Below are 24,146 nucleotides of genomic sequence, written 5' to 3' on the forward strand. Positions count from 1 at the left end.
ATGCCGTGCCACAATCTCCCTGATATAGATGTCGGCCAAATTTTCGGCCGATATGCTCTCCTGGATTGGAATAAAGTGAGCACTCTTGGTCAATCTATCCACGATGACCCAAATCGAATCCACTCCACGTGCGGTCCTGGGAAGCTTTGTGATAAAATCCATCGTGATATCTTACCATTTCCACAGTGGGATGTCCAACGGCTGCATCTTGCCATGCGGTCTCTGATGTTCGGCCTTGACCTTCCTGCAGGTCAAACACCGCTCGACGTACCATGCCACATCCCGCTTCATGCAAGGCCACCAGTAATCCGGACGAAGATCCCTATACATCTTCGTCGCCCCGGGATGAATAGAAAATTGGGACTTGTGCGCCTCCTCCATCAAAATCTGATGCACGCCACCGTGATACGGCACCCACACCCTACGGTGTAGTGTCAAAAGTCCTCTGCCATCATAATCAAAGGAGGAAACCTGACCCACCACATGCTCGCTCTTCCGATGCTCCTCCTTAATAGCTGCCTGTTGAGCCTCCCGAATCTGCTCCAATAGGGGAGTCACCACGGTCATCCTCAAGCAAACGTCCCTGATCGGCACCGTCTTGCGGCTAAGCGCATCGGCCACCACATTGGCCTTCCCCGGGTGGTAAAGGATCTTGCAATCATAATCCTTCACCACGTCCAACCACCGCCGCTGCCTCATATTCAGATTCGGCTGGTCCATGAGGTACCTCAAACTCTTGTGGTCCGTGTAGATGGTACACCGAACCCCGTAGAGGTAATGTCGCCAAATCTTGAGGGCAAAGACCACCGCCCCCAAATCCAAATCGTGCGTCGGGTAGTTCGCCTCGTGAGGCTTGAGCTACCGCGAAGCGTAGGCAATGACATGCCCCCTCTGCATCAGAACTGCGCCCAACCCCGAAATGGACGCATCGCAGTAAACCACAAAATCCTCTACGCCCTCAGGCAGGGCTAGGATCGGCGCCTCACACAATTTCTGTCTCAGCATCTCAAACGCAGCCTGCTGCTCGGGTCCCCACCGAAAGACCACGGCTTTCTTCGTCAGTCGTGTCAGGGGTACGACTATCTTGGAGAAATCTTGGATAAATCTCCGATAGTAGCCTGCCAATCCCAGGAAGCTCCGAATCTCAGATGGAGACTTCGGGACCTCCCATCTCATCACGGCCTCGACCTTGGCCGGATCAACCAGAATCCCGTTCTGGTTGACGAGGTGTCCAAGGAATTGCACCTCGCGCAACCAAAACTCACACTTGGAGAACTTGGCATACAAGCTCTCCCTCCTCAGGGTCTCCAATACCTCCCTCAGATGCTCCTCGTGTTCCTCCCGAGTCTTGGAATAGACCAAGATATCATCGATAAAGACTATCACAGACCGATCCAGCATCGGTCTACATACGCGGTTCATGAGGTCCATGAACGCGGCAGGAGCATTGGTGAGCCCAAACGGCATCACCACGAACTCGTAATGACCATAGCGCGTCCGAAACGTGGTCTTCTGCATATCCTCCTCCCTGACCCTCATCTGATGATAGCCCGAACGCAAGTCAATCTTGGAGAACCAAGATGCTCCCTGAAGCTGGTCAAATAGGTCATCAATCCTCGGAAGCGGGTATCGGTTCTTCACCGTTACCTTGTTCAGCTCCCGATAATCTATACACATCCGATGCGACCCGTCCTTCTTCCTTACAAACAGAATCGAGGCTCCCCAGGGTGAACTGCTCGGACAAATAAATCCCTTGTCTAGCAGCTCCTGCAGCTGCGTAGACAACTCCTGCATCTCGGGAGGAGCCAACCGATACGGTGCTTTGGCTATCGGAGCCGCACCGGGAATGAGGTCAATCCTGAACTCCACCTGTCGCTCCGGAGGTATCCCAGGTAGTTCCTCCGGGAAAACATCTGCAAAATCTCGAACCACCGGGACCTCGCTCACGGTCGCCTTACCCGCCTCCCGGGTATCCATCACATACGCGACATATCCCGCGCATCCCTGCTGAAGGTAGCGCCTAGCCCTCGCTGCTGAACATACAGTGGGTCCACACTGCGGCCGCTCTCCATGAATCACTAACTCTCCCCCGCTTGGGGTCCTGACTCGCACTAGCTGCTGCGCGCAATCTATCACTGCCCCATTAGGGCTCAACCAATCCATACCAATAATCACCTTGTTCCCACGCAATGGGATGGGAACCAAGTCTACCAGGTAACGCTCCTCAAATAGTCGCAGAACACAATCTCGAAACACCATCGATGCTCGCACCGATCGATCGTCAGCAATCTCTACCTCTAACGGGCAATCTAACTCGCCTGAAGTCTCATGAAATCTCTTGCTAAGAGCAAGAGAAACGAATGATCGGGATGCACCCGAGTCGAACAATACCTGAACCGGGATGCCGTTCACATGGAACGATCCTAATACACATGTATACACACGGAGCACATATCAATATCATAACAACATAAGACAAAAGATAGAAGGAAAGAATCATACCCGTCACCACATCGGGCGCGGCGCGTGCCTCCTCGGCAGTCAACTGAAATGCCCGACTCCTCACCACTGGAGCCTCTGCCTTGCCCTGCCGACCATCCGTGATCCGCAGGGTCGTTGGAGCTGGCGCCTTCACTGGCGCTGCAACTGACAACTGGGGGCAATTGGCCTTCTTGTGGCCCCTCTGGTTGCAGTGAAAACACAGCAACTCGGATGTCTGAATAGCTGAAACTGGAGCAGTACAATCCCTGCTAAAGTGCCCTGTCTTGCCGCACTTGTAGCAGCCTCCTGATCCCATCCTACATATCTCCGCGTGCGTCCTGCCGCATTTCCCGCAGCGGCTCGATCCTGAATGACCTTTCGGTCTACCGTTTGGTCCCTTGAGCTTCTTCCCCGAAGCCCCTCCTGCCTGACCGTCCTCTAGTTTTTGTTTCCGGATGTGCTCCAAATCTATCTCCCTCTCCCTAGCCCTGGCAATCATAGAGTCCAGGGTAGGGCAAGCCGAAAAGCTAACATGCTCCCGGATGTCAGCTCGTAGCATATCATGGTAACGAGTCCTCCTCATATCCTCGTCACCGGCATACTGGGGCACCAATAAAGCCCTCTCCCGGAACTTGGCGGTGATCTCCGCCACAGTCTCCGTCGTCTGCCTCATGTCTAGAAACTCCCTGGCCAGCTGCTGAAGCTCGACCGCCGGTGCAAACTCTGCCCTGAACCTAGTCACAAAGTCCGACCAGGTCATTGCCTCGATAGCCGAGGCTCCCAACGAGTCACCCACTGACTCCCACCAATCCCGGGCTCGGTCCCGTAAACACCCTGCTGCGTACCTCACCTTCGACCCCTCAGGGCAGAAGCTAGTCAACTGGGCAGACTTGATATCCGCAATCCACCGCCTGGCGACAATGGGGTCCTTCACCCCATGGAAATCCGGCGCACCACTGCCCCTGAAGTCCTTGAAGGACAGTGTGCGAGATCCTGACTGGCTAGAGGCTAAATCGCTCCTGAATGCCCGTAGGCGATCCTCTATCAACTCCATGATCCCCTCCTTGATCGACCCAAAGAGGATGGGGGTCGACTCAAGGATGCCCCTGGTGATCTCCGACGTGATGAACTCACGTAGCCTCTCATCAATCGGCTCGGTGCCTGATCCCGAACCTGACCCCTCTCCTGAACCGCCATCTGTCGGTCTCGGTCGAAGTACCACCATTCTGCAAAACATCATAATAATCATTAGTGATACTGCTACTTTCTGAGGGATCTCAACTACTTACAGGTTCCTTGGTCTCATCTTGGACTTCCTCGGCTCGGGTACGGATCCTCTGCTTTCAGTAGTACGGGCCCATACTACCTTCCACATCTATCCGTACCTTCTCTGAGGAATTCCTCAACTGCACCAGATCCCCTTTACTACTGCTACTCTCTGCTATTCTCATCCTAGGCTTGCCCTAGGGAAAACTCAAGTTCAACACGACTGGTCCTCAGCTGCTGTAGGTCTCCTCATAATGCCAGTTAGCCACCACCTAAACACCATCACATGTGATGAGGATTAGATAATCCTTCAAGTAAAAGATCCGTCCCTACAACGGTTAGACTCAAACAAGAGCTGCGCAATAGGGCCAGTTCCAGTACTCTGGAATTATTCAAACCTGATTACATGTGGTGTGACGTGTTCACCTAGTGGCTAACTCCCATTACTCAGAACCCCAACAAGCACGAAGCAAGCAACATTTGGATAAGGGGAAACAGACTCAAGCCAAAACTATTCTTATAACAAGAAACGGCACTAGCATAGGATGCTAAGCTCATACTATCAGGCATAACCTAAACAGGCTATCCTACTGCTGTCTACTCAATTCTAGCATGCAATACTCATAAAGCTGTAACACATAAGCAGGCACATAAGGCATCACTCCTAGATCCTTAGCCCTATTCTAGCATGCGGTTCTACGTAAGCTGATAAACATAACATAAACTTGTATGGGTACTATAGGGAATACTTACTTGAGCTCGGCCGGTCGCGCACGTCACACACTTCGCTCTTTCTTATGACTCCTTTCCGAGTTTTAGAGAACATTTTCTTTTGGAAAATCTTTCAATCCCTCGATTTGAGTTCAGACACTCCCGAAGGCGTGTCCGAATCCCTCAATCCAGGGCTCTGATACCAACTTGTAACGACCCAATTTTCATGTCCAAAAATTTCATTTTAAAATATTACTTTAGAAAACATTAATAAATAAAAACATTGTTTGATCACACCATAACACATCGCAAACCATGTTTTAAAAGTCAAACCATACATCCCATCAAATATCAGAGTACAATCCCAGTGAATCTCGTAAATGCGGAAACCGAAGAGTGTGTGTGTGACATGCTGCTACCGCGCCGGCTCCTTTCTCCTAGCTGAGGAGGTACCTGAAACCAAAACTGAAACCGTAAGCACAAAGCTTAGTGAGCTCCCCCATAATACCCCATACCATACAAGCATTTAACATATAGCATGCAATTAGGAGATACGGGCCCCGCCCACACTCGTGAAGATACGGGCCCCACCCACACCTCACTTTCTGAGAGATACGGGCCCCGCCCACACTCGTGAAGATACAGGCCCCGCCCACACTTCGCTACCTGGGAGATACGGGCCTAGCCCACACTCCATTCTCGGAGAGATACGGGCCCCGCCCACACTCAACCGCCAACTCATATCATACAAGTATCGCACAGACAACAAGTGTAAGCAGTTCTATCATGCTGGTATATAACACAATCAACTCAACTAATAGATACGGGCTCGGCCCACACTATAATACTAACGTCTCATCTATACGGGCCGGCCTTGGTGCCTTAGACCCGTTACTACTGGAAGGAAACTCACCTCGAAATAGCTGCTGGTCTGTGTGGGAATTGATCACCTACTACTGCTGCTGCTGCTCCGGAAACTCCCCGGCTGTAATTCCCACAATATACTTAATCATACACTGCTAACTGTCCTTTAGGTAAAAAGACCATTTTACCCCTGGTCTAGCCCTAAGTCAATTCGAAGTCAACTTTTAGTTGACCCAACTCGCCGAGTGGATCTCCACTCGCCGAGTCCCTAGCAGACTATTGTCCTGGGTCCCTGATTCTACTCGTCGAGTTGGGCTATAACTCGACGAGTTCATCTTCTAAACTGTCATTCAACTCCTTCATCCTACTCGCCGAGTTGTATAAACAACTCGTCGAGTTCATCTTCATCCGAAGAACACATATGCTAAGACTCGCCGAGTTGTATGAACAACTCGCCGAGTCTGTTCTTGATCTATGAAGATTGCCTTGGACTCGCCGAGTCAGGGCATTGACTCGCCGAGTCCTAACATGGGTGAGTTCAGCCCCCAACTCACCGAGTCACCCCCTGTGACTCACGGCTCAACTCGACACTTCATGAAGGGACCAATTCAGTGACTCGCGACCAGACTTATCGAGTCACATATATGACTCGCCGAGTCGCAGCCATGCATCCATCAAATACACCGATTTGCTCGATTCCAGTCCATGCCATTCACAGATCTGGGCTTCTAGGACACAAATCACACGTAAAGTTTCCAACTTTACGTGTAGATATTCACCAATATGGATTTTAAGGCTCAAAGTGCACCAAAAGAGGTAGATCTAGGGCTTTCATGCAATATGACCCCATAAAGGCAATAGATCCAAGCTCCAGGGACTAAATCATGCCTAGATCTAAAGGCTAACAACTTATTATCACCCACAAAGCACAAACAAGCTTGGGGAAGAGCCCAAGAAGGACTCCAATAAAGCAAAAAGGGATTACAAGCTTGAAAACAGAGGGGAAACGAGCTATACCTCAAGGAAAATGTTGAAATGACACAAAGATGCCTGATCTCCTTCTCCTCTTCTTGATCTACACCTCTTTCTCCTCAAAACCTTCAAGAACACACCAAGAACACTTCAATCTCTCAAGGAAATAAGGGAAAACGATGTTGGGGAGTTCTGGGGGGTGAATGGGGACGAGTTGGGGCGGAATGAGGGTTTAAATAGGGTGCAAACCCTTGAAACTTAGGGTTTCATCCAGCAGCGGTGACTCGCCGAGTCGCTAACTTAAACGTGTCCTGAGTCTCGTCCCTACTCGGCGAGTCGGACCTTATGACTCGCCGAGTCCAAGGCTAAAATAGGGAAATGCTCAAATAAAATTCACATACCGGAAACCAGGTGCTACACATAAGATATGGATTTTTCAAAATCTTTTTTTGTGCAAGCGAGGTGTGTGTTATTGCCCGACGTGCACCTAACACCGAATTTGATCGGATTGCAAGTGACGAGGTCAAAGGAGAGAATAGCACATGGCGACTCCCCTGATGGAGCCACGATGATTATGCGTGACATGGATAGATATTTGTGTTATACGCACTCCAAAACCGCAACTATAAATAGCAGAATCAGTAGCCCCATTATGCACCCTCAAACACATCTCTCTCTCTCTCTCACTCTCTCCTGGAGCTGCTGCAATCCTGAGGTCATCCTGGAGTCCCGAGCCCGAATCAACCCTACATCAGCAGTATCATACGTTGATGGTGAGTTTATGGCCCCACTTTTATGATTTTAAAATATTTTACATGCTTATCAAACTGCTTTATCAAAATATATTTTGTAAATATATTAGTAGTTTATATATATATACATGAAACGATGGGATAATATATCTATAAAAACTCTATCTAGACTTAAGCAATGATATTATGCCTAATTGTTTCGTTACATGATATACTAGGAAAAGAATATACCTATATGTTATGTTGGCCGATTTCCCAGGATAACTTAGTACCGAGAAGTAATGCTGGTCAAATCTTAGGAAAAATGTTCTATTTAGCTATTACCTTGCCATAATATCTTGTTATCCAAGATAATCATAATTATATATATATATATATATATATATATATATATATATATATATATATATATATATATATAAAGTCATAATTATGGAAGAAAACGTAAGGATAGACAATGTATTTAACTGTACCATAACCTATCGAAGAATATCTATTAAAGATAATTATTATATACAAGGTTAAGTATATAGGAATAATAGTGTACATAAATTCGTATCAAAGAAACTTTGAGTAAGGAAAAGATAAAACGACAATCAAACTAAGGATTAAATAAACACGTGTTACTGAGCTGTTATTATTCATCATATAGCCTGATTGTGATAACCCAAATTTTTCTATCATGTACACTTGGTCAAATCTATCAAAGATAGCCTCATTTTGCTAACTTTTAGCACTGTTTGGGGTCTATTTGAGTGTTCGAAACCTAGTACAATTAAGGTAGGAGCCTAGAAATGGGATAACACGATGCATATCAAGCGAAATCGGGACAAACACTCCAACACATGGAGTGTGCGGCCACACACTGGAGTGTACCGCCACACACTCCCACCTATAAGTATAACCCTTAGTCATTTTGGAACCCTTTTCCCACTCCTTCAAAGCTGGAACACGTTTTCTCTCAAGTATCATCTACATCTTCATCTTGTTCTTCATAAAAGTAAGTAGTACTTCCTTTGATTTGTTGATACTTGATCCATGAAATCATGTTTTTGGTGTTAGATCTTCAAGAACACCAAGAACGCCAAGAACACCAAGAGACCACACTAAGTTTTGGACCCTAATCACCTTTTTCAAGCCTCTATAACGTGTATATACTTGCTATACATGGTTATATGTAAAGAACACTTAATGATATGCTTGAAAAACTCAAGTTTATTATCTTCATAAAGGGTGTGCGGCCGCACACCTTCATGGTGGCTGCACACACCCCTTTTAGGTCCCAAAGTAGCAATAAACTCCATATAAGGCTAGAACAAGAAGTGAGAAACTTTCCTAGATGGGTTCTAAGGCCTTAAAATACGTTTTGACACACTTCATAGGGAGTGTGCGGCTGCACACATACCCTGGCCACACACACACTAAACATTTGGTTTTGTGGCCTTACACTTCAATATAGGACCATACACCCCCTTATGATCAACCATATGTGTTGGTAACACTTAGTTCTAAGTGTTTTTATGTCCCTAAGGCATGTACCTATCACCATTAGTGATTATATACATTAAATGTATTCATATATGTGTAATTATATGTTAACTAGGATTCGTTTGTGCTCAAGACTCCAATTGACACCCAACAATCCTATATCGATCTTCCATCTGATCCACTCACTGCAGGTGAGTTCATATCCCTTAATTAACCTTTAAATGTTTCTAAATGTTTATAAATGCTTTTATGGGGGGGGGGGGGGGAATACAAGTTGAATCATGCTAGTTAGTACATCAATCAGATGTGATTAATAACTAGCATACAAATGGATTTACTACACTTTTAGCTATTTACTTAGTATACTACTTCCAAATGACTTACTAAAATGTTTTTATATGTTAAAGATCTTTATCAAACTGTCTTACATACTGTATGTTCCCTTTCAAACTATGTTACAATTGTGTTTCAAACAAAGGTTTCCTTATACTTAAAATTGTTCTTATCAAACAAGCTGCTTTCAAATCGTCTTACAAACAGACATCAAGTTATCATTTCTTAGTTATTAAACTTTTCAAAGGTTTTACAAAACTTCTTATATACTTTTTTATTGTCAAATGCATGCCTATATATGTATAGTTATATAAGTAATGTTTAAAGGACTTAGGATGGCTAGCTCGCTTTATTTCATTTTCCTCGTTGGGATGTGGCCTTAGGGCATCGGTTATTCGTCCGAATGTCGTTTAAATATTAGCTATATATCATGTAAACTTATATAGACATAAAAATTCCATCAATTAGTTCAGTACCTTTGGGTAGCAAAGACATACTTCGGTTATACACGTACATTACTAGTAACTATAATAGGTATAGTTAGGAGATAGTACTTAATATTCCAAGTAAAAAGAACCACACAAGAGTCACTTCATTCATGAGTCTATACTAATACAATTACAAAAGTACAATTACAGACATACTAATACATTACATACTATATGAAGAGATACTATTACATACTATTACATAGATACTATTTCATGAATACAATACATGATAACATAAGAGAACACACAATAAAGAGAAACAGTGACGAAGATACAATACACGATAACAGAACAAACATAACAGGATGTTATAGCATGGAACAATTACAGGATCTAACTATACCAATGAACCACTAACGCATTGTTCTAAACAAAAGGTGATTGTTATATTTGGTATGCATGATCATAATAATGTGGATGTTCACGGCTTGTAATCATTGCAGGGGTCGTGTTTAGTTCTCAGAATCTCTTGACAGGGGAGCGTTTAGTATGCGATCTAGCCATCACATTATAGCTTAATACTCAATTAAGGCAATTAATACAATAGTAGTCACTTTATACAATACTACATTACTACATAAATTTACCCTTTACATTTATTTGGTGATTACTTCACTTAAACATTAATTTACAAACTATATTTTAATAATGATAGTCACACTTGGGAAAATTACACATTTTTACAAGAAACAAGCATACAAAACAGTCGAGTCTTGGTACAAGACTACTTTTAAAATAGTCGGGTCTTGGTAGAAAACTACTTTCAAAATAGTCAAGTCTTGGTAGAAAACTACTTTTTATACTAGTAGGAAATATGAGATTTTCTAAGGCGTTCATACTTATACAAACTTTTATTCAAATATTTACAAGTCTTTTCTTTACAGTTTCTACAAATCAAAGACACATTAATACTTATGAATTCACCAGCTTTAATGTTGATACTCGCTTTCAAAATAATATGTATTCTCAGGTCACAAATAGGCAGGTACGACGACCAGGTTTTGTGAAGACGGAGCAGTCAAGACTCGTATTTTATTTTGATTATTCATTATGTTGTTTTATACTATGAAAAGAACACACTTGTAATTAGAATTATATTATTAATGCAATGGATGATGTTGTTGCTTGTTTATTACTTCGCATTGTTGTGATACTATACATGACGTCCTCCGCCCCAGAACGTTTCCGCCGTTCTCGGTTTTGGGGTGTGACACTGATTAAGTTCGGCTAACTCCATACCTATAATCATTAATCTTGTGAGAGCCAAAAAGATATTTATAGATCTATACGTGGCTGACACCCCCAAGTGCGCTTACTAGCTACAATATCGGCATGAGAAATTTCTTAAGTATAAAAATAATGTTATTCGACGTCTGATGAAACATCATGTGGGGTATATATCGGCCACAACGTCGATTATAGGGGCTTATAGTAATGTTGTTTAGAAAATCTTAATTTAAACTACCTTGAGGGACACCTTCAAGTAGTTGTATGACTAGATTCGATAAAGATTATAAAGATTAGGATAGGTAATACATCCTAAAGGAAAGAAAGGTTTTAAAACGCGAATAGCTTTCGATCAAATAAAATTGTAAAACAAAAAACTATAAAACATGTGAACTCACCAAATTTATATTGACATTTTCAAAATACATGTATTCTCAGAAAAATGAGTACAGATGGTAGCTGTGGAAGGAAGGAAGTCATTTAGGAAGTTGTTGGAAGTCGTTTATGTTTGTTTTATGTATAACTATGATTAGGAAGTGTGTTTGAACTCCAAACAATATAACCCTAAAATTAATAATTAAACGTAATGTTTGTGTTATATTTTTGTGTATTGTTTAATATACATGTCACCGTGATTAAATATACCTACGTCGCATAGCCCGACATTTCCACCGCGGAGAATGTGACAAAAGGAGTCTGAATTTGTGTCCTCTTTTTAAACTTGAAATGGTAGCAAAGTTTTTTGAGTCCCGTTTAAAAACATGAATTATTGTATATGATAAAAACTGTACGAATCACTTCCTTAAAAATAATTCAATGACCAAACTACTCCATAGATGATTCTAGATAGAGCCTTTGATAATTAATATCATTACTGTTGATTTTTTGGTTACTGCTCTTGTATCATTAAATTCATTTAATTACATGTGATACCTTTTATCTTGTTTTCTATAAATAGAAATTAAGCATGTTAGGGTTTCAACGGCTACCCTAATTAAATGGACACATGGTCCTTAGTAGGAAGGTACAAACCAATTGAGGCATTGAGGACCATACGAACAACTGGCTCTTAAGCCTCAATGACCTACCAAAAACCATAGGTGTGTTAAAAGTCCATCCATCCAACCAAGGGCAATGCTGTCCATCTTTTTCTGACACGCTTTTGAAAACACTTCCACAATTCCAATTATTCGAACACTTTGCCAACAATTCTACTTGGTAAAAGGTTGGACTGGTAGACCAAAACTACATTAGTATCCATGTCTTCATGATGTTCAGTTTGCCTTACATTTTTATCTATTTTTTTTAACAAATGCGGTTGATTATATGATGTCATAAAATGAACTACAGACAAAATTGGAATTTAAATTTATGATCGTTTCCATTGTAAAAACATGACGTTATGTCGAGTCCGTGGTCAAAATTCAACACAATATTAACATGTATGTCAATCTGAATAAGATAAATTCATGTATATTATAAACTGTTTATTTTTTCTACAACAAGACTCGAATCATTAATAACTTCTTTTGGAATTAACATCTTTTAAAACCCTTTATACTACTAGACCAAATGTTCATTGACAATGATCTAAAAGGCAAAAGCACTTACAATATGGATGCATTTTCAATAAATTTTTTGATAACCAAAAATCTTATCACAAAACTTATGTACGAGCCATACAATATATTTTTTGTTGTAGTTTGTAAAGTAAAAAAAATAAAAATATTATAAAATCATGGAAAACTCTATGCATATAGCTTATATTATAAACTGTTTTTTCTTTTGTCCACAACAAAACTTGAATCATCAACAACTTCTTATGAAATAAACACCTTTTCAAACACTTTTATACTACCAGTCCAAATGTCCATTGACAATGATCTAAAAGGCAGAAACAGTTACACCATGGATGCATTTTCAATAAACTTTTTGATAATCAATCAATAAAGCAAAAATCTTATCATAAAACCTATGTACGAGCCATACAATAGTTTTTTAGTTGTAGTTGTAAAGTAAAAGAATAAAAACATTATCAAATCATAAAAACTCTATGCATGAAGCTTATAAATTTACAAACAAATTGAAACTTCAAATGAAAAATGAAAGAAAAAAAGTTTCACAATACTTTTTTTCTAACTTCATTAGATTGAAGAGCTAGCGATCGATTATATAATGAGATTTAAAATTATTGTAATTTCATTTTTCCACTAAACATCTCCAATGATGTTGAGTGATTATAAATGATCAAGCAAATGATAATTAGTCGTAAACAAATAATAATTAATCGTAGAAAAAGTTGTTTTTAAACATGTTCTGAAAACTCTTGGATAATCTAAAACATCCAAGAATTATGTTTTTTAAAGGAAAATATACTATAGTCATAAACTATTCATAATTTCACATATGTTTCAACCAGATTTTGAACAATCGATCTTAACAAGGAAAGCAATATATAATGCCGTTGGATTAATATCAGAGAATTATATACAATCAGTCTCATCTTTAGTTAACAGTCCATCATGGAAAGTTGATGGCACGTTTTAGATACACTACTAGCTTTTATATTAAAATCCAAATTTGAAATCATGCCATGATAAGTTTCTATCTCTGTAACTTAAACCATTCACACAAATATAGTTAGACCAACGCAATTCATTCGGACATCATTTGATTCGTCTTTACCAAAAAGTAGGCATAAATTGATAAACATACCTTGTGTTTTTCTTTCAAAAAAAAAAAAAAAAAAAACTACGTAAATATGTCTATTACATGTTCTATTTTAGTAGGACCAAAACAAACAATTAATAATTTGTAAGGTAGTGAATTATATATATATATATATATATATATATATATATATATATATATATATATATATATATATGTATATATATATGTATATATATATATATACATATATATATATATACATATATATATATATATATATATATATATATATATATATATATATATATATATATATATATATATATATATATATATAGAAAAGTGAATATACTCTTAATAGTATATAAGCTTAAGTACCCAACATACCATAATACGTCGTTTTGTTTGATATATACATTATAATATTTGTTAAACTTTAATCCTAAATTGATTTACTTTAGAGATATTCGAAATTTCACTATTATCTTTCATTTATATCACATTTTTTTTTCCGAACACCACTAGGCTATATATATTGTAGTTGAAAATGAAAATTATGTAAAAAGAATATAAATGTGTAATTTATAAATATCTTAGAAGTAAATTAAGTTAGAAGTTAAATTATAAGAACATTGGACAATTAGAATATATTGTATGATACAAAACGACATAGTATGATGAGTTTGGGTACCTAAGCTTATATATCCTTAAGTGTATATTCATTTTTCCCATATATATATATATATATATATATATATATATATATATATATATATATATATATATATATATATATATATATATATATACCTCCTCTAATAAGCAAAAGCATTTAGTGTGTCACATGTCCCCTTTCTACATTGATAATCTGTGTCATTTTTTGAACATAATCTTAAATCTAAAATTAAATTAAATTAAAAATATTGCATAAATGTAGAAAAAAATCCCGAATTTTTTTCAAATTACTGCATTTTTTGGATTCATATAATATTCAAAGTCTTTCATTGATAATCGTGGCAACCATTCCTGTAAATTCTTTTGCAACAGCCTCCATGATCTCCCTCCTGCATACGATTTGATGACGGGCCAAAGTGTGAATGTCTCTCTCTCTCTCTCTCTCTGAATCTTAGAAGATCCTTAGCACTAACGATCCTAAGAACTCCTTCTCTGTTTTTGAATTTTATCGTTGCAGTTGATGTTTCATCAAAAAAGGCCCAAAATTCCATATCAAGATATCCATCATGAAAATGTTGTGAGATTGGAATCTCCTTCAATTGGTTAGTAGCTGGCCACAACATTATCTTCAGTGGTTGGTTAGTTTCAGGATCAAGAATATATTTGTCTTTTCTAACTAAAGCTTTTGCTGTCTTCATCATGGAGAAAATATCCCTGACCTGTCTATCTAAAAACTGTTTAAAGTTGAAAGCACTAAGATCTTGTGTAGAAATATGGAATGGAGCCCTTGAGAGTTCAGAGAGATCAACCTTTGTCCTAGAATTGAAGTCATGAATGCTTTTGTAGTATTCTAGATTTCCAGAATTTCTCTTAACCACCCACGGTTTAAGATCATGATCATAGGCCCACCTTTTAATAATTGTACGATCACCATATTGATCACCAAATTTTCTCTTTTTAAGATCTGGCACAGTGAGTTAAGGTTCATTTGCTTTATGATTCTCATTTGAGCTCTTTATGAAGAGCAAACCTTCTTTCTTCTCAATTGTGACTGTTCTTTTGCCATGTTTAATTTTGATCCGGGGATTGGCATTCACCTGCTCTTTCTCAAATCGATTGACAACTCTTGTTGTTCTTGGGGGTGGTTGGACAATAGAAATTTTGCTTTCGGAAGGCTGGACGGGAGCAGTGGGAGGATCTTCAATACCATAAGGCTGTTGAAACAAGGACTTGAATTTATCACCAAAAGCTTCAAACAGTTTGTTCTTCAAGCTAAAATAGAAAGCAGTCAAAGATCTAAGATTTTATTGTAGCTCAGAGATTTGTTTTGACTTCAATGCATTATCTCACTCAAACTCAGCGATCCTAACATCATGCTTTCCAATCAAAATTTCCTTCTCAATATTTTGTTGTTTTAGAATGCCAATTTCTTCTTTGAGAGAGGACACAACATAATCATCCTCCCCTGAACGACCTTCCTCTATAGATATTCCTTTTCCATGTGAGAAAGGTTCTGGACTATATTGAGCCAAGTGCCTTGCTAGCCTGATGGAGGCTTCATCTAGCGAAGGCCTTGTGGGGGAGTATTCTGGACAGCAGTTGACCCGCCAGTTTCACATGTGGTGCTTGGGCCTTCTTCGGTAAGTACATGTGGTGCAGTAACTGTTGTGGTGGTGATTATGGATGAAACTAGTGGTGTTTGATCTTGAATAAACATTCCCTGCCTCAGATATAGACGCCTTCTTTTCACAGGAGGCAGAGAGGTTTGTGTCTGTGTTGAATCACTAGAAGATGGCACAGATGTAGGAATAGCTGTATCAAGGGGAGGAATCCCTGAAACTGCATCCTTATGGCTTGAAGTTTCTTCCATCAATCTAGACGTAGGAGGCATAGTTTCGAGAGTTTCCTCAGCAGCCCTAGTCTCAGTTGCTGATTGAGCAACTTCATTGACCTTTGTAAAGAACCTGTCAATGAACTCCGAACTTGGACTCAAATAATCATCTTCAAGACTGATGTTAAGAGGGATTTCCTCATTATTAACGCTAGAGAAATCCATGTCTTTGAGAAAATCATCACCGCCCTCATGCTCTTCATCATCACCCTCTACATCAAAATTACTCTGAACCTCCACATTTCGCAGTTGGTCATGCTCTTCTGCCATAATTGTGACAGGGGTAACATGACCTTCTTCGTTTTCATGTTCTGAAACCGAGAAAACGACATCCTCGGTTTCCATGGGGATAGAGAGATTATTAGATTCACATTGGTCACTTTCTTCAATAAAAATTTCAAACTTGATCAGTGGATATTTCCCTTCAAAATTAAACTTTCCTGGTCAATTTTCCTTCACCAATCCAAATGCACTTGAGCCAACAGACTTAAGATCCAGGATCTCTCCTCCTCTTTCGATTTCAAGGTACTTAAGATTGAAGATTAGTTGAAGGAATCTTGGGTACATGAAGAACTTATCTCTTTTGTTTCCTTCAATGTTCAAAATCATCTCATGCAAAATAAACTTTGAGAAATTGAACTCTATTCCAAAAGCTAAAGCAGCAATTGCATCGGTGTTGACTAGAGATATTTCATTAGCTCCTAATTTCTGACCAAAGATATAGCTTATAAATACATGAGCTAAATATTATCAGCACGGAGGCAATAGCTTCTTGAGAGTGAGGGGGAAGTTCCTTCATAACCCATTTGATCTAGAATCTCTTGAGTCCGGTCTAGATTAATCTCCTTCAGAAATTCATGCTTATCACCAATCTGCAAAGTTTCTCGAATAATCAGCTCGGTAACCAAGACTTTCTTTCCATACACAGAAGCCTCAAGATATTTTGTTCCCTTATTATCCTTCATCACAACTGCATTGCTCCAGAATTCCTTAACCAATTGTTGATAAATGACCGGACCGGTAGTGAGAGCAGTGAACAAGCAGCATCTTCTTAAGCCATCGACTATGCATTGAAACTCGGAGTGAGCCTCTGGAGGATCAGCAAGGTAAACGGCCAAGTTGTGAACTTTAGCGAATTCAAGTCGTGCCAGATTGAGCTGAGAAAAACACAAAAATTCATCAATAAGCATTAAGTGTTTTCCTAATAATCAATTAGATTAAGTTTTCATTGGTTAAATTTAAAAAAAATAAAAAAATAAAAAAATAAAAATAAAAATAAAAATAAATAAGCGCAAATTGGGGTGTACAGCCGTACACAGAAGTCCAGCCGTACAGGGTTGTGCGGCCGTACACGCTCCAACATTGCCGAAACCTGTTTTTCTTTCTATAAACCATTGATTCACAGTCGTTTTATCTCAAGAACACCATCACAAGGATCGACTAGATGATACTTACACATATGAGCAGTTAATTTCAAGAAAATCGATATTTTTGAAGTTTTTAAGAGAGAGAGAGAGAGAGAGAGAGAGAGAGAGTTCTTTCGGGTGTGCAGCCGTATTCAGAAAGTGAAGAAGAAGAGGAAGTCCGGCCACACCCACCTTATATACTCCCCCTTAAACCTGGTTATGGGCTGCAACCCAACAAACATTGAACTCAAGCCCAATAACCCAATAGACTTTTAAAAATAATATATTTCAAGGATTAAAAAATTAAAATAAAATAAAATAAAATTGAAATTGAATGACACAAACAAAATTTTAAAATTTCTCCAATGCAGATAATATTCTTGTGAGATTGGGATCAAAGTTATTGGACAACCTTCATCTATTTGTCGGTACATCCCCTTTCATGAATAGATATGGTCGATCGCCGGTATTGTGGTCCACTTAAGCACGAAAAATTGTGACAAGATTTTGGCCGTGCTATGTGTGACAAGACAAATTGTGACCCTATTTTCCTAGATAAACTTTCTAAAAGACCATTCATCTGACGATGACCAAGGATATTGTTGTCCACCTAAATTGAGCAGCGAGATCTACAGAAAACCTATAAATGTTCAATTTTAGTTGTACTAGAATGTGTTTCCCGCTTCCTGATATACCCCAATAATTAGGGACTTCCAAAATACTCCTTACTTTAGGTGAGCAGACAATTATTATGTGAGAAGAGAGATTTCGAATGCATATGTTGTACACCCAGGTCGGATCTCTTCCAATCACGCAGAGGGTGAAACAAATGACCGACTAGATTTAGAGGGATTTAGAAGTAGAATGGTGCATGTGTTGTGTACCAGGTTGAATCTTTCGATCACACAAGGGAGACAACATATAGATAACAAATAGAAAGAATTGCATAGATAGAAGATGCATAGATATAGAATTGCATAATTTGCAGTCCAGGTCGGATGTATTTCAATCACGCGGAGGAGGCAAAATATGAGTGATAGTAAGAAAGAAGGAAAATAACCTTCAACAGACCTAATTTGTCGGAATTCCCCGGTCTCCCCATCAATACCGGAATTAAGAATAAAGTCCATACATCGAGGAAAAGTTAAACCACAGTTCTGGATATGGATTCCTTTAATGTGATCGGTAGATTCTCATGTATATCTCCCTACTCAACTTATCTGAGCATCATATTGTCAGGCTAAAAGGATCTATCTAGGTCAAGAATTGTCAAAACTCTAGAATCCTTAAGTTCATCTTTACCTAGTCAAGTCCATATAAATCTTTCATACCTACCAGCACATCGAACACAGAGCCTAGACAATTCAGCTTTGGTACCTTACATAGATTCAGATTGCCCGTCTTCACTTATTGAGATCACTTCCCATTCACAACATTTGCAGAACATACTATACTTTTGGATTTTTGATTCTCTTATTTTTGTTTAGTTGTTCAATTTTCTAATTTTTATTTGTTTTTTTTTAATTCTCCCCCTAAATTATGCATGGGCGAGAATGAAATTAAAATGTGCAAATCTAAACTAGCCTAAAACAAAAATTTAGTCCTCAAAACATATCATTTTCAAGAATCCCACAAGCACATAGAATCAAGCTTTGTTAAACGGTTTTGTGAACAGATCAGCCATATTATTAATAGTGGGAACCTATTCCAACTGAATGAGCGAACGCTCATAACAATCTCTGATGAAATGCACTTTGATATCGATGTGCTTGGTTTTCGAGTGTTGGAATGGATTTTTGGCAATCTGAATTGCAGCCTCATTATTACAAAAGATAGGGGTTTTGAGATAATTAAAATCGTAATCCAACAGTTGATCTTGGATCCATAGAACTTGAGAACAACAAGCAGAGGCAGCGACGTATTCTGCTTCTATTGTTGAGGTTGAGATAGTGTGCTGTTTTTTGCACTGCCATGACACCAGCCGGTCTCCGAGAAATTGACACCCACCAGATGATGATATCCTATCAAGCTCACATCCTCCATAATTACACCGATCGTCCCTCGTGCATATATCAGAAAGCGTGTTTAGTCCTTATTTTCAAAAATTAACTCGGACCGTCCCTCGTTTGGTTTAAACATGCATGTTTCATCCCTCCTTAGTTTAAATCTGCACAATTCATCCTTTGCTTAACATAAAATTACTATATTGCCCTTACTCTTTTATTTTGTTTATATAAGAAAAACAAAAAATAAAGCTTAATCCTATATGTTTACATATATTAAAAATTTATAAACAATCAAACCTATCACCCCACCCCTAATTTACCTAGAAATACCTTCATTCTCCATTCACACTCTTCATATCGCCCTCACCTTAACTCAAAATCCGGCGACCGAAGATACAACCACCACCATAACCTGCTTGACAATCGCCACTAACCACCTCCTCACTTCCCTTCCTCGATTCATGTCGGAAATGTGGATTCAACCACCAACAGACTCAACCACCCAATTTATTGAAATCGTTCATCGTTATTTTCAGATCTACAACAATCTCATCGGAAAAAGAATAAGAGCAACCCTCTTTGCAGCTCGGACATTGACTAATGGAGACATCGCGACCACTGCCGACTGACCCTGATCGATCCACCAAATCATTTGGCGACCACGAACAACAATGATTTCTGAGACCTGAATTGCGGCGGCTAAACCCTAGATCTTGTTGTTGCATTGGTTGTTTCCGACCAAACCCCATCTCTTTCTCCTTCATTTTCTCGCCACGATTGCACCTCATATTTGACTGTTCATAAGAAATTAAACCAATATCTGACTGATTAGACTTCAAATCATAAGAAATCGAATTTGCATCAAAAGCTTTTTTTCCATATGGGAGTTTCTTCTTCAAATTCATACGAAGATATAAACCATATTTGTAGTTTTTTTTTGTCTATGTATGTATGTGTATTAGTTTATGTAAGTATTGATTTATGAATTTGATGTTGTGAATGGGTTTCTAGATTTGATTTTTTAAGTAGCTTTGATGTCTTGAATGGATTTTTGGGTTAGCATTTTTTTTGGATTAGAACATGGATTGCATGTGTTTTCTCGAGTAATAGAGGTAGCGGTGGCGCTCACCAGAGGTTAGTGGTGGTGGTGACCGGAAGTGGTGATGGTAGTCGGAAGTAATTTTCCAATGGTTGAATACAAATGGCCCACATATTTAATAAATAATATTTTTAATGGACTAGTAAATAGTAATTAATAAATAAATCAAAAATAAGTAAATAAGAGCAAAATGTTCATTTTATGTCTAGAGGGATGAACTGTGCAAGTTTTAAACAAACGAGGAACGGTCGGAGTTAATTTTTGAAAATATGGACTAAACACGCTTTCTGACATATGCACGAAGAACGAATAGTGTAATTTACCCTACCATTTACTAAAATTATATTTTAAAGTTTTTTTTTTTAATTGAACTTTTGTAATAGACCTTTTAAACTATTTACTCATCACAACAATCATGTTCATGTAAACTTGCGAAGTTAATGTACCATTCACCCAATTACATATTGCATCTTCCTTTTCCAGTGCTTCAACGAGAACATTATCCATCATATCTATTCATGTCAAATTTTCTTTTTTCACAACACTTCCATTAACTGCCCTTTTGGTCATGATCTCTTTATACTTACAAAATAGCAAAAGGAGCCATACATTGTTAAAAAAATTGGACAAATATATATAAAAAAAGACAAGGCTCATAATATAAATAACACCATGACACATTCTTATTCCTAAAATCCATTTAACAAAATTAAGCTTCGCCTCTTACAATTAATGGTGCGGGCATTGAGAAAATATGATAAATTAAGTTTTGTCACACAAATCATTCTTATCGTTTTTTGAATATTGTAGTTATCATTTATGAAAGTTTATAAATGTCTTTGGTTTCTCGAAAGTATGAATGATTGTTTGTAATATAATGTGTTTTATTCGATTTATATTTTGTTAAATACTTGAGGTCAACCAATTACGTGTGCTATTGGCAATAGGCTAAGACCAAATCCAATTATTTGATCAAGAAAAAAAGAAAAACAAAATCTCATTGACAAAAAATACAAATTAATTGTTGATTTTCAAATATTCAGTATTGGGAATGAGTAGACTTGTAACTGTTAATAATTTAGAAAAAAAAAATTAAAAAATTCCAATGACAAAGAATACAAATTAGTTGTTGACTTCCAAGTATGTATTCAACAACCTATTTATAAACGAACATCTTTGTAATTGTTAATAATCTATGATCAAATAATGTAATTAAATTCATCATTATTTTTACAATTTTCAGGTAGAAGTTCATTCGGTATAGCAATATCCATAAATATCTAATGTGGAATCTTGTCGAATGTATTATGGGAACAAAAGAACACAAGTTTTTGTATGCATTACTCCTTTTACATGGTATATGCAAACACATTAATTAAGAAGGATTTAGAAAGTCTACAACAATTTCTATCCAAACAAATAAAGGCCTAGAACTTGCCTAACATGCACGTCTAAAACAAAACAAAAGATTTACAACTATTATAAAACGATTTTACCAATAGCATGGTGTTTTACAGGTGTCTAGGTATTATGTGATTCATGAATCAAGTACAGCAGTAAAAAGAAGATGATCAGAGCATCAGAACAGTGAAGTCACATGGTAGCCATAATGTAATCCTTGCATATTGATTGGTTTCATGCAGAAAGAAGATGATTAGAGAGAGTAATTGAGCAAGAAGATTGTATAGGGAGGATATCGAAGACATACCTGATCAGAGGGATGAATTGATCAAGACGATTGTATAGCAAATTTGAGTAGAACGAAATCGTTTGTAAAAAGAGGAATTGAGTATGAGGCTACGTGATTTTATAAATAACGTTGAGGGTATAATGGTCCATAATATTTACAATGCACGTATCCTTCTAGTTTTCTCCGTGAGTCTATCCAATTTGGGAGGAAATTTTGGAATGAAAATGTAGTTTCAAAATCCCTCCCCTCCCCTCATTTTCCTCCATCATTTAAACTCTGGAAGACGATTTTCCTTTGACATCCCTTATCTCCCCTCCATATCCATCCATATCTCTTGTGAAGTAGAACTCAAAAACAATGCGTGAGGGTGAAAGGACAAAGTTTACGAACTTAACTATTTTGTATCCCTTTCGTGTTTCGACATTTCCGACTACCATTGTTCTCACATTATCACTAATATAAGTTATCTCAAGAAATCTAAGAGTAATCAAAAATCTTTACTCATTCTTGATAATGAGTCAATGAAAACATTCTCTGTTGACCAATTATTCATATATGTAATGCCTAGAAATGCTTACTTTTATTACTTGGTTAACTATAATTCAAAATGCATCATGGTCTCCAGCCTAGGACACTTGATGACAAGATCTAAGATAAGATATTCTCATTTACCCATAGGTAAAGGTCTCAAGTTTCCTCATAATAATTAATTTCATCTTCTCATTTCCTAACCAAAACATCCATTCTATCATCTTCATAAAAATAATTAAACCTAATAACTCTCTCTTAGCTTCAGGTGCTGCAACTCTCCTAGATCTTGATGTTGAATACACAGTCGACTTGAATTTTGCGCTTTTGCTTTAATGGTTGGTTCTTCCCCACTTGAGTTCAAACCCTCACCTGTTACTATACACAATCGATCAAAGCTTAAGTTATCTATGCCGATGTGATTTGTAACTCTCTTTCTTCTTGGAAGAAACTCATGATTATCATATCAATTAATTTATCATTTCCAACGTAGTATCACTATTTCTTCTCACAACGAGTGATCTCTCGTATTTCATAATCATGGTCTAATCAATATCACGACAAGCACGAAGTTGTCTACCAACGTACACGTGTACAAAATGCTATAAGAGGGTTTTACTAACGTAATATGTCACACTCGCAGATTTGGGCTAGTCAATTTAGAGATGATAAGAGTCAAAAACGACTTTTTGTAAATAATCTTAACTAAGATGTAGTATATGTCACAAGGTTTCTGTGCATACAAAAAAACGCTGAAATCCGAGTTATAATGAATAAGTTATGACTTGTTGAAGTTTCGCTACAAAACCGACACAACACCAGGAATCATAAAAAGTGATTTTATGATAAATCACTTTTTAGCCTCTGTGACACAAAAGAAATTTGTAGATTACGTCTCCACCTACGCGTGGATATAAATAACGTCGAAAACGGAGTTCGTATGCAAAAGTTATGGCCTTCCGAAGATGTAGCTGTCTGAGGGCATGACACGTGGCAGATACCCTAGCCACCTTAAGTCACGACGTGGACATAAAGGCCACTACGTGAAACGTGTCCGGAACACTAATCGGGGCTAGAAAACATGTGTTGAAGCTACAGGGTGACTCATGGATGTTCACAACGTGACCCTGGGTATGTCATGACGTGAAATGGCCCAGAACACCCTATAAATGGCAGGTTCAGCCCTTGTTCTCCTTACACCATTTCTTTTCTTTCTCTCTCATTTGTTGAAGGCATTTCCCTTACCGAGCTTGACAACGATGAACCGCTGACCATTTCTAGTTAGATTCTGTGAACTCAAGCTATTAAGGTGAGTACATATTATTTTTATCTTACACATATGAAGTATTTTATATAAATTACGTGTTATGTGTGCATATTATCTGTATACTTGCTATCTATGATGGATGAACCATATTATACATGTTTTAATTTATTTAAACTGTATATGTATTTTATATCTACAAATATGTTGGGCAAAACATGGGTAGATGAATTAGATGATGTGTGATGAAATAAAAATTGATGAGAGGTCTCGATGTTTAAGATGATCTAGTCATCTATCAGAGTATAGACATAGTTATTAGTTATTGA

Source organism: Lactuca saligna, chromosome 1 (genome assembly GCF_052625555.1).
Source record: "Lactuca saligna cultivar CGN05327 chromosome 1, ASM5262555v1, whole genome shotgun sequence".
NCBI lineage: Eukaryota > Viridiplantae > Streptophyta > Magnoliopsida > Asterales > Asteraceae > Lactuca > Lactuca saligna.